We start from the raw sequence: 14,394 nt of genomic DNA, 5'->3' as shown, positions 1-14,394 counted from the left end.
ACACAGAGACTTTCCACCCAATTATGAATCCTCTCATGCTATATTAACTTAGAGGTTAGTGCCAGTTAGAAAAAGATAATCTATCGAAGAAACCAGGAGTCCAGGGCAACAGTAAAGAGGAAAGACCCATTTTAAGCAAAACCAAAGATCCACCACAACTAGTTTCAGGATGAGCTGCATGACTGAAGATGCTGCATATTGCTCCACTCCTTGAAGTAAACTTAATCAAAAAGGAGGAAACCTGCTGTTTAGAGAGAATAAGTCCAAGAACAGAAGTAATTATTAGTACAAATTGAATTTTGGTTTCTGGTCATAAAATAAACCGTCCAGTTTGTTATTATCTTTGGTGTAATTGCAAAATGTATTTTTTTTTTGTAGTAAAGATTGAAATTCATTCAGTGTAATCAACCGCAGGATTAAATGATGAAAATATTTTTCTGAATAAACACGTTATTCTGGTTTAATTGGGTTAATAAATTGCATTGCAAATGCAAACATTTGATCAACTTCTATGTATAGCATCTGATTTTTGAAGATTCTATACATTTTTAAATTTTTTTACCTGTAATTTATTTCATAATCTTTTACTTGACATTTGCCAGTCAGTGAATTCTGAATTTACACATTTCAAACTTCTGCATTTTAAACCTGACAATATAAAGCATCTGGTATATCGTCAAGAAAAAGCTTGACTGTATCATGAAACATATTTCGTCCTCATAGGGATCCTGACATTGCAGTGTTTTGTTACATTTTATGTTTTCATGACATACATTTGCAAGACTAGTGAAACAAAGGTGCTATATTCACTTCACCTGCAATAAGTCAAAATATGTATGTCAAATAATTACACTTCCTTCACATTTTAAGGCCTCTCTTTACATCTATTCAATGGGTTTACCACTTCTCTTTGAAGCCAAAAAGCATCAGCTCAAAAAGAAACACCAAGCCCCGGCAATTTTCTACATTCATTCAAACCGCTCTATTGTTCACAAGGCATTCATTTTTCTAACATCAGATTTCAATTTTTGACAGTTGTGTGAATAGTATTCAAACTTTCTCGGCAGGGATTCTATATTAAATGCACTCTTGGCCAAAAAGAGCTTTTAACTCAACACAGTCCCCATGAACGTGGTAAGTAAAAGACTGCAGCAATTTATTTTGGTAGGTAGCTTTGCAAAACATTGTGAGAGTCAGTAAAAAATGAATTAACTTTTAAAAACCATTAGGCATAAGGTGGAAATTGTGGTGTGTGTATTCCACATGCAATTTGAGGTTTTTTAACATTCACATTTTATTGGCTGTATCCACAAACTGAAACATCACTGAAAGAGAAAATTATTCTGTTGTAAAGATAAAATGGAAGAAAATATGAGCAGTGTTTTTAAATTGAGAACAGCTATAAAGAATAAAATGCACTTGGATTCAGTGGCTACAAGAACCGATTAGTCCGTCGTTTATTTATGTTTATTTAGGTTTATTTAGGTCAGACTTATCAAAGAGAAAAACGTCAGAAAGACTTTCAGCACATTGAAAAATGTTACATCGAAAATTAGCTGGCCGAAGAAATTTAGGTGTAGATTTACAGATGCACCGTATTTTACACACACGCTGGGAGCATAAACTGAGCTTTCACACTTAAAGGGGCAGCATTAGGTATTTTCCAGCCACCTGCTACCATTTTATAGCACAATCAAGTAAAAGTTGTTATAAAAATGCTTTATATCTCAAACACAACTTAAAAGAAATGTAACTTTATAATACGACATCTAGAAATTGGGTCTCTTCCTCTGTAATAAGCTCTTACTTTTTCTGACACTCCGCCTTCACAACAATTCTTTTTCATTACGCCGTTTATAACCATCGTCAGGAGTGCTGAACTGAGAAATGGTTCGTATGATGAGCTGAGCAGGCGCACAGTCCCACCAGGTGTTTGCTAATTGCTGCTGCCGCTAGTCTGATGGAGATGAGTGGGGAAGCCATGGTGGAGGACTGTGGGCACAGTTTGACTGGAGACTGCAGCTCAGAGGAATAACTTTATGTAAATAAATGTTTACTGATACAAATTTGTGACAATTGGTATGAACAAACGTTTAGGCATCACTGATTGGCTGACATGGGAGATTCAAGGATTTCTCAAGCAATGCATGAAAGAATCAAATCAATGCTCCATGTATGATTTTGATGTGGGAATAACATTACAATATGGGAGAAAGTAAATAAATTTTTTTTTTAAAAAACATCAATATTATATATAAGATGCCCTTTTTAAAAAAAGTGTTTTTTTCCTTCCGCAGGTTTCCACACATAAAGAGCTATTTTAATGTAAACAGTAAATGTAAATGTTTCATAATACAAAACTACATACTGAACTAAATAGAGTATGTACAAGATCTCACACCAAACAATAACTCCAAAAGAGTCTGATCATACAGAATTTATGCAATTTAAGCCTTTAAAACACAACATTTTGACCCTGAAATGGCACCTAATTACACCAACAAGGCTAATGCCCTTATAGCTAGAAATGCTTTATTTTGATTAGTTAAAATACATGGACTAGGATTCAGCTGAACAGATCATTTTACTTAATGTGCATAAATTTACTCACTCTAAGGTCTCACAAAAAAGGTTTTAAAACAACAATTTGAAGACCAGCAGAAACACAATAAAAGTGAGTATATCCGTCTTATAAACATCTTTTTCATAATGTGAGTTAGCTGCAAGGTGCTTGAGGGAGTATTTGAAGCACAGAAAGAAAAGCAGATGCTACATAATAACCACCTGGAGGGTCACAGATCATTCATATTCATCTCAAAATGTGTTTGTCGTAATTTATCCAATATTTAAAGTTTGCTTTTGTAATGACAAGTGTATTGAAACGCTCCATTCAGTGACAAAATGGGAAATCAGATGCTTGGTTTCCAGCTGGTAAATTATTTAGAAATCTCTATTAGGGTATAAAACGATAAAACTAAGCAACTGTGTAGTATTATGAGGTCACTTTTGTATTAAGTAAACTATAGAACTGCTGGTGAAAATCAGCAACAAATAGCTAATGAAAGAAGAAAACCGTTAAGATTTGCAATATCATCCTTTTTTGTATCACCCAGAGTATTCAGCTGGCCACAAAGCAAACAACATGCATCTTGTGTTTTGTTGCCCAGATGGAGACTACTTAATGGCTTTTGTCTTTAACTTCTGTGTGGTCTATTTTTTCAGTCAAGATGAAAATTAGGCAACTCTTAATCCTGGGGGAAAAAAGTGAAAATGACTGTTTGGTTCCTCTTTTTGTAGCTTCTGTGACAATTTTTTGATCACACAAATAATTTTAGTTTGATTTCTAGAACGAACCAGATGCAGAGACTTTAAACGAAAAAGAAAGATGTAGGGGCGAAGAAAGAAGGATGAATACTCGACATTCAGCACGTTTCCTGTCATGTGGTGTGATCATGTATCATTGGTCAGCATGCTGGGTCAGACCTTTGCAGGGAGACGGACCGCCCTCCAGATGGCCCCGGTCCAACAGGTGGTCCTGAAGCGGGGGTGGGTTTGAGAGGTCTGGCATCTGCCATTTTCAAATAAGCACTCACACACACACGCACACACACACACCTACATCTACAATATGTAGAGACACATTTCCTTCTCTGTTCTGCATATCGGCTTTGGTGAGATCTCAAGGCCTGGGGGCAGAGTCTCCTACTGTCTGTCTGTTTCCTCTATCAGATTTCACACTCATCTCACACATTTCAACTCAGTGTGAGCTCTGCGGCGTGGCTCAGGCTTCAAACAGCTCATTAGCATGTATTGTACCACTCTGGATCGACATCAGGAATGAATGGATTCTCCTTGTAGTGGTTTAGTTTTTATTTTTACTGGCTACCGTTAACTTAGTTTACTTCATGTGTTTACAGTCAGCCTAGTCACTATGTGGAAGATTGTACCTGAAACTTTTTTATTGACAAATTTGACTGATTACCAAAAAATGTTATCCTGTTAACCACAGGAAATAAAGTGTTCTGGATTCTGTTGATGTTTATTTATTTGTCTAGCATTATTAAAAGAAAAGAAAGGAAAACCTGCAATTTTTTTCCTTGTTTCTAGACACTAAAATTTAAATATTTTATTATTCTATTTATTATAAATGAATTCAATATGTAACTGATATCTGAGTTAATTTTATAGTTTTGGGAATGAAGATTCAAAGGTTGAGCAGGAATTTCATAATGTAATTTATAACATTTAAGCAGTCTTTATTTGTATCAACATGTATTTTATTTTCCAAGCATTTCAACTAAGTTGCCTATTAAAATGGCATTTTGAAAGCAAAAAATAGATGAAAGTGGACGTGCAAAACAGTTTAAATACATATTCACAAGTTCATATAAAATGTGTTTATAAGTTTGTTAGACCAAATTCCCATTCAGTTATTTCATGGTCAAATTTTGTCAATATAAAAAAGGATCAATGTTTATCCCATTGCAGTTTATCATTATAAAACAAATGCAAAAGCTGTTAATAACACTGAACTGCGCATACTTACATTCACAATTATGTTTTTGCAGTTAAACTTTTAAAATTTCCCCTTTTTCATGTGCTTTTATATTTTTGGAACAAAACAAATCAATCATAGTGAAATGCGGATATTTTCAGTTTCAAAATGTCTCCAAAAAATAGGGGTTTGCTTTCCTCTATAATCAGAAGGGGGAGAATAAACGTCAAAAGGCAAAATGACATCTAAAGGGTGTCAGAAACTGTGAGCGATCTGCTAAAGTTTAGGTGAACTTGCGGCTTAAGTTGAATTATTCATCAGGCATTGGCATTTTTTTCTTCCTTCAACTGACAGGCGTTTGAGTCCATATGGCATGTATGCCTGGGTACGCGCGCACACACACGCATGCATAGAAGGGCTGAAGTAGTCTGGGCAATGAGAACAGATGATTGGTACCATGTCAGAGGGTGTGTGACGATGTGTGTTTTCATGAAAGAGGTCTTATTCGGACCACAAGTGTATGACTAAATTAGTCTCCTTTCACACCTGCTCTCAGAGCCACATATCTATCTATCTATCTATCTATCTCTGATTCTGTTTTGTAATAGATAAGATCAACTTGACTGACTTCCAACTTAATTTTTTGTAACCTTGAGTTTCTAGTAAGAGTTGGAGTAACTCCTCCCTCTCAGTTACCTTCACACCCCGGCTGTTTCTGACCTCAGTTAGCTCCTCCCTCAGTCTCTTCCTGAATTGCTAAATTGCCCCATCTTTTTGCTCAGGTCTTTAATGTCTCCTCCGCTTGTCATCCCATTATCCGAAACGTTATGCCCCGCCATGTTTCTCCCACTGCTTGCCCGTGTTGTGAATTAGTCTGAACAAAGGAGGGGCATTGAAGAGCAAATGGACCAGAGTGAAGGTGGACAATGGAGCCCAGAAAAAAAAAGGTTAAAAGGTCACTTCGGTTGTGACCCCTGCGGTCAGTCGGTGTTGGTGTGGACTGTGCTGCCACCAACCCATCACCTATTTACGGCTGTTAAGGTCAACATAAACTGCCCCCTAACAGGAGACTAACAAAGCAGAAAATTTATGCATTAAGATTGTACAAATGCTTAAATGCTGCATGTGTTTTTCACCGACTCTGTTCTATTTTCTGGCTTTATGATTTATCTTTCCACTTTTGCTAATTGACATCTTGTGACCTTCACACAGCATGAGGGCTGCCACCCAGGGCTCACAGAGACCATCAGATTATTGCTTTTTAAGCAAGGCCCAATAAACAAACAATTACAGGACAGGAAGACGTATCAGACGGGACACCTTCACGACAGCAAAGCGTTAAATTTCTGATTTCACAGTGCTTTAGAAAATCTGATGGGGGGCCAAGTCACACAGCAACCACTTTCTCATAAGCACACACACACACACACACAAAGCTATTTTACTCTTATGTAAGAGTCTGCAACAATAGCCTCATGTCATGATTCCCAGTTTGATGTTAATGTATGGATGTGATGCATTGTGGGCTCAGGAAAACATTAATCTTCATCTGTTTTTTACATGCCCCTTATAACTGAATTGCATTGTGAATAATTCAATTTGTAGTCATATATAATGACCAGGCATTGTGGAGAGTGACCACAATTTCAATACTCACTTAATGGATTGAATCAGTTGTAAGACTGGGCTGCAGTAAGTAGTTTTCCTACTGGCTTGTCTAACCACAATGTAGCCGTAAAGACCAACATTAAGCTGCACGCAGATCAATATGTAACACTGAAAGGGTGGTATCATGAGTAAGACTTTGATTAAGCCCTTCCTTGGAGAAAGTTAAATGTTCCTCCCATAAGAAAATCCTCTTGTTTCCGCTGCTTTAATGTTTAAGTACAATAAATACTCAAATGTTAACTACATCATCAGTCAGACTTCAAATAAAGTACTAACTGTCCCATTTGTTCCATAATCACTATTACAGAACTGGTATCAGGTTTATTTTATTTCATTTACTCATTGTGACAGAATACAACAATAAACCACTCTGGAGTGAAGGCTGCTGTAAACTGAGAGGCATTTAGGAAAAACATTTCTGTTTCTACAATAATGCCTCTCCAACGTAGAATCTAATTGTTCTTATGTGAGCTTTGTATGGACAGGTCTTCACAGACTCATTTTTCCTGCTACCAAAGATCCGAACAGAAAAGAAATATAATTTCTTCTCCTTCTTGGCTCAAATATAGTCACTATTTCAGGACCCCTATTGCAACCCCTCCACTCCCAAAATAGCTGTTTACTTTGATCAAAAGAAAGAAATTAAACTCAGTGACACGTCAAGTCTTTTCATGTAGAGATGAAGTGTTTTTATTTATGATCAAACTGTTGTACATGTTGTTTGCACAGTGTGATGAAATTATGTGCTACTGTCACAATCTCTTATCACAATATTTGCCTAACCACTTTGTTCTATGCACAGTCGATGAGTGACCCCAAGAGGTCAGACAGGCGACTCAATCAGATTTACTCCAATTCTTCGCAAAGTAATGTTAGTACTGGATCATTGCTTTGATATTTGTGTAGCAGAACAATTTCTTTATAGTAGACTAAACATGCTTTATCCAGAACTTTTCCATAGGGTCAAAGCTCCAGTTGCTAAATTTCCCAAAAATCCAGAGCAACCTGGTGTGATCAGTTCAGTAAAGCATCAAGATTAGGTGCCAAAAGCGAGGTACAATATGATCTTGACAGGTTAGCCTAAATGTTTCATCTTTTTGGTTTTGTGATATGAGAAATATATGAAAACATTGTTACCGTAATCAAGGCATGTTATGATAAATTTCATATCATATCGCAGTGATATAATTATGATACAAATTAATAAATGATGTCATACATTTAACCACTTTTTGTGAAGGTCAACATTTGAATTTAAACAAGTTATTGTAGAGCTGTAATCTCCACTCAGAGTTATATAGTAAATTATGATAATGAACTAAGGAATGCTACATAACTATAAATATTGTTCAAAAATCTCACTGGACTGACATCTGTTTCAGCATGAAACAAATTAGACTTTGAGGAACCAAGATATAAATACAGTAGAGTGGTAAATATGAAGAATCTGTTTGTCTCATTCTATGGCATTACTTGTAGATAAAGACAATGATTGAACCATAAATTAATAAAGCATCTCTCTTCATTGTTTTTATGCATGTAAATATCAACTTAATATTTTATTTATTATTATTATTGAATAATCTAAAATGGACACTGATTTACTAATTTACTTGCCAAATTCTGCTGTTCTTTTACGATTGATCTCAGTGACTTTCACTAGAACATAATCAAGTTCCACCCCTCTACATCTGCCAAGCCTGATCTATTGTCCAGCCACGTGCCACACAAACAGGCATCAATTAGGCAAGCTGTCTCCTTTCTGTAGCAAACATGGTTGTTTAGTCCCCGTCTCCATCACAGCACCTGTCCCAGACATGTTGGAGTCCTTTGAGCTGCTGTAACTTAACCCCTGTTCAAAGTACATTGGTGGTAAAAAAAAAAAAAAAGCTTTTGTCACAGAGATTATGTTCAGGTAATGCATATTTCAAATAAGATCGTTCTGTTGTACAAATATTTACGGCTCTTTTTTGTTCAGCTTCTTGTGCAAAAAAGCATGGCTACTGTTTTCTGGTGATATCAGAAAATAAACATCAGGAATATGTGCATGGTTGGATTGAACTGATTTTTTTACAGCATGATGCTGACATCACCATGTTTCAGGTAGGGATAGCGTGTCCCAGGTGAACTTTCAAGTAAATTTTTTTACTGCCCAGTTTTTGGGATAGCAGCCAAAAGTTACATTTTGGTCTCTTCTGACCAGAATAATTTTTTTTCACATGTTTATTGTGTCCCCCGTATGGCTTGTGTCAAACTATTGGGAGCTTATTGTAGCTGCCTTTCAGAGAACAAGCTTCTTTCAGCTTCTTATTCACAGTCTCTACCAACATTGGATCCTAAGCCCAAGTTTAACATCTGTATAAAACTTTTCTATGTCTTGTGCGTGGTCTCCATGCCCACCCTCCCCAAATCTTCATAATATCTTCTTCACTGGTGTTCATTAATGGCACAGAGTCTTTCTGCAAAACAGCTCCATTTATACTGAGATTAAATTACACACAGGTGCACTCAATTTACTAATAAGGTAACATCTGAAGACAGGTGTTGGGATTTTATTTTATTTAGTGCAATCTGAGGAAAGCAAGCTGATTGCAAATGCAAGTCCTACTTTTCTACATCTTTATTTGTAAAATAAATAAATTAATAAATGTCGGAAACCATCCTCCTTCCATGTCACTATTCTGCAGTAAATTATAATGGCCTTTTGCATAAAATTTCAATAAAACAATCTGAAGTCAATGGTTATGGCAAAACAAAGCATGAAACTTGAGGTAATGTGAATATTTTATCAAGGCACTGAAGCCACAACCTCAAAATCCTGTGCTTAAAAATGTAGATGCCTTGAGTGTCAAATGAAAATTATTAAACCTGTATGAAATGCTTTTTATTTGAATGATGAGTCGTGTTTCAGAGTGGAAACATTCATACCTTCATCAGAGTGCATGTTATATTCACTTAGTCACTGTGTGAAAAAAGCTTGAATGAGTTCATGCAGCGATGAGTGATTGATCAGTGCAAAAAAAATGACATGATAATCTACAAAAAGTGTAGGTTCTTCAGCATTTCACTATCTTCTGCCTTCTTTGTGAGTTATAATACAATGTATGTGGAAAGCAGCAAAATAAAAAGTGTGTTGATATTGGATGGTGTGTGTGTTTGTTTCCCCGTAGGTGAGCGTGTACCTGGCAGTTTTTGGCTGTGCAGCAATCTGTTTTGTGTAGATGTCAGTCTAAAATGTGGTTATCCATGCTGAGAAATTAGTGTGTGAATGATGTGGTGGTGTGACATGAAGGCCAACACTCTCTTCTGTTGTCAACATGTTAAAAGGAAAAACACATCTGGTTTTGGATCAGTTTTCTGTATCATGCATGGCCATCTAATAGAAATGTTATACCATCTACGTAAAGGTTTTATGTACATTCTTCCAGAATATAAATTTTGCACACTCTAAATTTTGTTTCAAAACATCTATATCTTATTTTGTTGATTGAAAAAAAATGGGGGAAGATTATAACTTAGAAAAGGAGTTTAGAGCTGAAAACACTAAAAGAAAAAGCTCAAAATAAACAGATGTACTCATACGTTCGTATATTCTTATTGATGTTGAAAGCTATGTAACTTCAGGGTCATTTTGGTGGTTTTTGTTGTGATTATAATCTGATTAGAGAAAACAATTGTTTTAATAATAAATGGCTTCACCCAGCCAACAAAGTTTTAATATTGTTTCAAAATATTTCCAAAAATAACATTTTCTGGCAGGGGATGAAAACCTAAGAGCTCATATTACCAACTCATAAGTATCAGTTTAAAAAAAAAAAAGGCAGGCATGGGAGCAAGCCATCTTTGTTTTTTTACTTCACTCTGATCAAACCCAATTAATTTCCATTCAGAGAGAAATAAATCTATTTTTAACTACTAATATTTAATTACTTAAAAAAACAACCATTAAATTTTTTTTAGATCTAATTAAATAAGAGAATACAGATGCCAGCTCAGCTAACAGTAAAATGTGTAAATTCAGCATTTCATTTGTCCCAATTTGTATATATTTTATGCTAATTTGATGGAAATTGGCAGTGATAAATAAACATAAAAATATGCAAGCAACTGGAGCACTCAGCAGCAGAAGTTACTGTCTAACAAAAACATAAGCAACCAGTTGTCCTGATTTCTACCATTCATTGGTAAAAAGGTATTAAAGATGCACCATTTTCAGTTTTTTATATCAACGCCTTCTAATGTGTATCTCATACATGCCAAAAGTAAATATTGTCTTGTCCACAAAAGATACTGTTAATCTGTTCTCAAACTTCATGGTTTAAAGGAACCGCAGCTAATTAACTGCACACCAAAACATGAATACATTTTAATATTGATCCTCTTATGTCCCTGGTGCATTGTCTGTGTGCATTTGTGTGTGCGTGCAAGCGTGTCGGTGTGTGTTAGTGAGTGCAGTCAGGAGTATGATTATGAATATTTTAAGAGCACATTTTACATGGCGAAGCCAGAGCAGCCTCAGTGAGGGATTTGCGCCTACTCTTCAGCTAATGACCCCAGGCGCTTCCAGCAAAGCTTCTTCATATTTTAAAGAAAGTCGATAGAGCTCCAGCCCAGTCAGCAGCATTAAGATTCATACAGACGCCACAGGGACCCTGAAAAAATTAATAACACGCGTGTCTAACAATCCTTCCTGCGATTTAGTGGAGCACCCAAGCTCTCTGCCTGAAATGCAAAGTAGTAATGAACACACAGATAAGATACATTCCGAACATGCGTCTTTTACCCCTCAAGTCAATGCAAAGACACACGCCGAAACCCGCTCGCTCTTCTTTTTAACCAATACACCCATCTGCTCTGACACCCAGAGATATCTAAACAAACTCTTTCCAGTACTTTGCACTCTGATATTAATGCCCCGTCTTTCCTGTCTGTCTCTTCTCTAAAACATAAGAGCGAAAAAGTCCATTTCTTTCTCATGGTAAGACAGAACGACATTTTAAAGGTTTGTAAGCATTTTTCACTTGCAGATGTCCAGAGGCACTAGAGGGTCCTCCATGAGCTGGGTCTAATTATGTTTGAATTTATCACTACAACAGTTTACATTGCAAGCATATTGTGGGTGGTTTATTCTAGCGTTATGTGGGATACTTATGAGCATGCAGCATCATTCCATTAGTATATATCAGACAGAGCTCAATTGCAGTTTGGAGAAAATCTCTCAGAGGAGTTAGTGAAACTCAGACCTGTTCCAATGCAGATGTATTTAAGTCGTCTTGGTTTAAATGATATAATGCTTTGGATTTTTAAACTGCAATACATTGCATTCCTAGGTTCTGCCAACTGAAAGTGCTTCAATCTTTGATTTTGCGAGACATTTTTAACATGAGCTGCAACAGAGCTCAGCTCATATGCCATCTTTGGAATGTATTGGTAGATTTTGATGGACAAAATTCTTGATGCCTTTATAGTAAAACACACAAACATGAAAAGGCGACATCTTGTTGGTGCTGCTGATGCCAGTCTAACTTGAGATTGGCTCTGTCAAAGTTAATTGTTTCTCTAAACAGAGATTGTTCTGACAGTTTCCATTGCTGATCACTGATACTTATTATACTGAAGTGTACTTCAAATAATCATAAACTATCCATCTAAGAATTAAAATGAAATGACTTGTTGGCCTTATGTTACATATGATGAGTGTACAAATGATTTTTGTTTGTTTATTTCAAAAGGTGTGGTTTCGTTGAGACAAATAGTTGGTATAATACTTTGGACTTTGGACTTTTTCAATCTTCCTTGTTTTTGTCACTTTCAGTTTGCAGCTTAACTAACCTCAGAACACTTTACAGTAAAAGTAAATAGGTTTTACTGTAGGTAGATCACAGTTCAGTTTATTACAGTAAAAACAATCTGTTCAATGCAGTCATATTCAGAGTCAAACCCATTTCAAAACCATTTATTTTAATATACTACAGCCATTTCCAGGGCAAATACAGTGCAGTTCCAAGGACTCATATTCATTAGGTTAATAATCAAACTCATTTGATCATATTTTGCAGCATTTATGGGGTTTTATTTTGCCGTGAATCATAGTTAGTTTTGAGAAAAGCTCAAGTGTGTACTTTGACTGGTCTCCGTACAAAAGCATCATCAATACTGAAATCTACCTTGTCATAAAATCTAATGGGTGTGTAAACACAGTAAGGTAAGTGTGCGGACTAGCAGTAAATGAGGTGCTGCAGTGCACCGGGTTTCCCTGAGAGTCAGGACAACAGCAGAGCAGCAGGCTCTGCCCTCCCTGGGATGCTAGACAGCATATGGCACTGTCTCCCAGTGAACAGCACACCACCCAAGCAGCCTGGCAGCTTCACAGTGTGTGTAGGGGCGTGTGTGTGCGTGTGTTTGTCAACCCGTGTGCGTTGGCCAAGGGTGAGTGTGGGGGTGTGTATATGTGTGTACATGGCTGACTATTTGTTGAAGATGGACCAAGACAGATGGCTGGCCAGGACTGAATAAAGTTTTTCAAAAATTACGCAGAGGATGAAAAATATGTTATTATTATTATTTTATTTATTTATTTTTTGCTCTCACGCAGAAAAGCATTTTGGGAAACATTCATATTTTTACACAGTTTTTGCAGAATTTTTTTGCCACTGCTTTGAAGTTTGCAGTAAACTTATGCATTTTGCATCAGTGGGAGTTACTATTGCAGTTAAAACATTAATTTTATTGTGCAAGGATATGACTGATATGTATTTTTGAATGAGATCTAATTATTGGCGAGATTTTATTGCGAAAACAGATTAGAGCTTTTGACTGAAGACGGAAGGCCTGCATCACTGCCCACCAAGCCGAACAGTTTCCATCCTTACATATTGAAGTTAAAGGGGAAAGAAGAGAATCAATAAGGCATTAGTGGAAAGCCATCGGAAAAATGCTGGAGCATTTTGTATCTTGTCACAGTCAATAGGTCAAGAAGTTAGAGGTGATTTATTTAAGTTAAATAAATAAATCCATCTTATTTTTACTCTTTGTCCATATATAATATTTAAAGAAACTATGGTCCTGTTAACAAACAAACAGGTTTCATTTTCATAGTTTTGTTTCTAACCGCTGCCCACATTTGATCTGAGCCTGTTTTTTTTTTTTTTAAAAAAGAAGGAAGAACATTTCCATCTAAAAATCTTCCTCCAACACACAGCTCTTCCAAATCCTCTGGTGGAGACAACTCTCTGAGGCCATGATGAGAGGCTCATGTAAGCAGCTCATCAGCAGACTGTTTGCCCATATGTGCCTCACACCCCTGCGTCCCCAGTGGCTCTAGGCTCTGTGCAATGAAACCATCTCATCTGCCAACATGGACCATTTTGAAAATACCCCAGTTTATCCTCTGACAGGCCAATCCTGCCCTCACTGGCTCAAGTTATAATTTACCTAAAGAAAGCAAAGCCAGTCTGATGAACAAATCAAGAGCCTGGGGCAGGTATTGGCTGAGAGACACAAAGGAAAGGTCGGCCTAAAATTTTAATACAAAAGACAAGGCAGAAAATTAAATAAACTAAAGAAGTCAGCAAAGAAGATTCATTTCATTTGTGCAGATAATCACATGTACAACATTTAAAAATACATTCAGTTCAAGAGGTGCTTTGGAAAGGTCACACACAGCAAGCCGGGGTCCAGTCTTGTATCAGCAGTGTGTGTCTGCAGGTCCCGTATGGCGACGGTTCGCTTATCCCCTGCCACCCCACATATGTTTGGGGCATAGAACAGTTGGACATGGCCGAAGGCTAAAATGGGTCAGACTGACACAGATGGGGGGGGAAACTCCCCCCTGGGTAACCATCATGTGACTAACACCCATAGAAAAAAAATCTAGAGGTAAATGTGAGTGGCAGATGATGTCAGAAAGTTGGTATAGCTAAAACAACCTAATTTTCTAATAAATTGAGGCAGGAAATACATTAACATGTGAGATCAGATTGCGTCATGCAGTTCTCAAGACACTGAAAGCCAAGTATGAAAAATACAGAAACCAATTTAAAACTTTCATAAAACTTTCATTTCAACTTTCACTTTCAAAAATCTCTTATTTTGCTTCTTGTATGAACAAAAACCTACACTAGTCTACCACTAGCTGCAACCAGAATTTTTTGCTTCCAGATAAACTGAACAGGGTTGATTTCAGAATTGAACATTGATCTTTGAACCCTTCCATCTGAAGGTGGCTGTGC

Source organism: Xiphophorus couchianus, chromosome 4 (genome assembly GCF_001444195.1).
Source record: "Xiphophorus couchianus chromosome 4, X_couchianus-1.0, whole genome shotgun sequence".
Lineage (NCBI taxonomy): Eukaryota > Metazoa > Chordata > Actinopteri > Cyprinodontiformes > Poeciliidae > Xiphophorus > Xiphophorus couchianus.
Note: the sequence above shows the minus strand (reverse complement) of the source record.